The sequence below is a fragment of the Benincasa hispida genome, chromosome 11, assembly GCF_009727055.1.
Source record: "Benincasa hispida cultivar B227 chromosome 11, ASM972705v1, whole genome shotgun sequence".
In the NCBI taxonomy this organism is placed as follows: domain Eukaryota; kingdom Viridiplantae; phylum Streptophyta; class Magnoliopsida; order Cucurbitales; family Cucurbitaceae; genus Benincasa; species Benincasa hispida.
The window spans coordinates 50,635,802-50,639,469 of record NC_052359.1 but is presented as its reverse complement, the minus strand read 5'-3'; positions in this window follow the sequence as shown (position 1 = coordinate 50,639,469).

Genomic DNA, 3,668 nt, shown 5'->3' with positions numbered 1-3,668 from the left:
CTTCCAAAATAATGTATCTCATACATTTAGCCAATTATATCATATATAGTTAACCAGTCCAATTATATCATATATAATTGAACTTCCTTTTGTCAATTTGAACATTTCAAATTAACCCAAACATTGGTTCTCGACTTTATCCAAGCTACCCAGGGGACCTAATGGACCTATGGCTCGAAGCTCCAACGGTACGTGAATAGCTGACTAAACTCTTTAGCCATGAGATCCACCATCCGTTAACTATCAGTGATTCCACTAAAGACCAACTGAACTCTTCTTACCACATATATATTTCTGTGCCCATCAGATATAACCAATCATGAGTACGATGATGATAACTTGTAGAAATACAAGTTATTTTTTGCTCTTAAGTTGGAACAACTAAGGTTTTTAATGATAAATTATCCTCATTTTTAGAAGAAACGCATGGATTTATTCAAACATTAGCAAACTCATACAAAAGAAGTTTTATTACTAAATATCGTGGCGCTAACGCACTGTATTGCAGGATTTCAACACGGGGATTAACGCTAACGCATTAGACAAGTGCCGTAGGGAAAGCTCTAACACATGGGCCATGCGTCAGAGGGAGTTCAATGCAGAGAAGATTCATTGATCCAGGTTGATTGTGTCACATCACCACTTGCAATTATGGGCACCTGCAGCAGGCGACATCTGAAAAGCTTCCTAGAGTCAGGAGGCTAACCAGGGCATGGACTTTAATGCTGACCAGAGTATGGGCTTTAATGCTACCCATTCATCAAGTGGACGTGACCAACGCCTATAAATAGATGAAGTCGCTCCAGAATCAGAAGTTCGAAAAATTTTCAAGATCCTTACTCTCTACATAGTGTAGTCATCATTTTAGTCTTTTAGAAGTTATGCTGTGGTGCCAAGACGATCAGAAAGGTTGAGAACCACCACCACCGCCGGTCAGGGAGTGGAAGAAGCCAATCTTGAGAAAGACACTTCGTACAATTCCTATACAAGTGATTGTACACAACGAGATTGAGCCAAAGAAATACAAGAGATTGTATTCTTTGGCTTGACTCAGTTTCCTTCATCTCATTTATCGCTTTCATTTCATTTGATTAAATATTGCGTTTGTAAAGACTCTCTGTTTCTTTATAAAATTCATATATTTGATCCATCACACTTTGCCCTTGTTTGTCTCTTATTTATGTTGAATGCATTAATACTTTATGCAAACTTCATTTCAACGCTTAAGCTAACTTGAAAAATTGGTAAAAAGCATCTTCAACTTAGACTGTTTGAAAGAATAACTTAGCTGTATCAAGTAGGACGCCTAGTACAGCTAGAGATAAACTTACTAGTGTTTGTTGCATTATGTGTTAGACGCATGCATCCTAGAGATAGGTTTTGTATGTTATTCGCATTGAGAAATGTTGAATGAAGTCTAACACATAAACAAAAGATAAGCAAATCACTCCATCTCATCCACATCACCTCCTCGTTTGTGTACATTCATCTTAGACCGACGCATCCACTTACATTAAACTCTATTCTCACATAATCCATCACCAACTACTCAACTCTTTTGCATCTCTTGCACATGCACAACAATTTAGTGTAAATAACTCATTTCTCACATTTATTTAGGAAAACCCCTACAGAGATATAACGCAAGGTCTGCGTTTGGTTAATTGAATCCCTGAGTTCGACCCTGAATTTACCAAGAACCTAAATTAGATTTATACTTAGGTCTGGTTTAGGAAAAATTGAACGTCATTAGAAGAAGTTGTGTGCGTTTTACTGCATATATCTAACGCCCCAATGCGTTACAATTACTTAAACGCATCAAATCATAAACGCATCATTTATACTTAGAACTTATTCTTCCAATTTATTTTTTACAAAACACTCCTAGAGCGAATCACGATAGCAACGAACAAGTTTTTGGCACCGTTGCTGGGGATTCAGAAACAAGACTAACCAGAAATTTCGTTTGTATCTGTTGTAGGAACACTTCGGTCGAGGGAGTATTACAAGCTAAGCTTATGCTTATTAACGTTTATGAGCAGGGAGAGCACTCCTGAACTCAGATACGACCCTGAGATTGAAAGGACCTTCCGACGTAGGAACCCATTAACCCGTCCGATCGAAGGTTGAGCAACAATTTCTCAGACAACAGAACAAGCAACGAGCAATGGTGGAAGACAAGCAAATCAAACACTAGCTCTGCTGCACAGAATCCGATCCTGATGGTGAAAAGCAGCACGTTGTCCCATAGAGGGAATACACGTCCCCATGTACTGTATGATTTTCTCCAGGAATTCATATACCCAACGCCGGATGGAACCAGTGTCGAGATGAAATCTGTTATGCTCCAAAATTGCTCCATGAACTAGACAATATGGGTGTCTCCGGTGAAGATCCTTACGCCATATGAAGCGTTTCCTAGGAAATGTGTAATTCCATTTGTATCCTCGACACCCCAGAGGCGATCAGGCTATCCTTGTTTCCATATTCTTTGCGTGATGATGCAAAACAATGGGTGAGCTTATTGGAGCCTGGTGAAATCACCACCTGGGAGAAGCTGGTGGAAAAATTTATGCAAAAATACTTCCCACCTACCACCAACGCGAGGAGACTTCGAGATATTATGAACTTTGAACAAGAAGCTGAGACCTTAAGCGCCGCATGGGAGCATTTTAAGGGCTTGGTCAAGAATTGCTCGAACCATGGAATACCTTTAACTATCTAATGGAGATGTTTTATGGAGGACTGAATAGAGCATCGCAGATGGCAATAGACGCAGCAACAGCTGGTGGACTTATGGATAAATCTTACACTGAGGCTAAAGAGATACTAGACCGTATTGCTAAACACAATATGGAATGAGTGGATGATATGTATGATAGAAGAGCTGACAGGAATAAGAGATCTCAGAACGTTAATTCTATCGATTCCAACGCAATAGCCATACTTTCTGCTTAATGGCTACTATGACCAGCCTTTTGCAGAACATAATGCTAGGAAACGCATCAAATTAACAGAAGGTGAATTAGGTAGAGGCGTTTGGGCAACCCATGGTTAGCTGTGTGGTTTGTGGAGATCCTCACTCCTATGCGGATTGCCCATAGAATCTTCAGTCAGTATGTTTCATTAAAAACAACCCATTTTCCAATACATATAATCCTGGATAGAGAAACCATCCAAATTTTTCTTGGACAGGAGGAAATCATCAGGAGCACCACTCAGGGGTGAACCAATGACAAAGGAATGGACCACCGTCTTCATTTCAACAAACGCATCAGCCACATGAACAACCCTTTAATAGAGAAGGACAGGCGTCGAGCTCAGGATCTCTGCTTGAGAACCTATTGAAGGAATATATAGCCCAGAATGACGCGTTGCTGAAAAGCCAGGCGTCATCTATCAGAAACCTAGAAATTCAGGTAGGGCAGATAGCGAGTGAGTTGAAAAACAGGCAGCCTGGAGTTCTACCTAGCAATATTGAAACACCTGGGAGCAATAATGGAAAGGAGCAATGTCACACGGTGACGTTGCGAAATGGAAGAGCTCTTGAAGAAAGAAGAATGAAGCCAAGAGACATCAGTGTTTCGAAAGAACGCATCACACGTTCAATGGATCAGGAAGAAAGAACGCCTGAGACTACAAGCCATTCAGAACCCAGTACGTCTAAC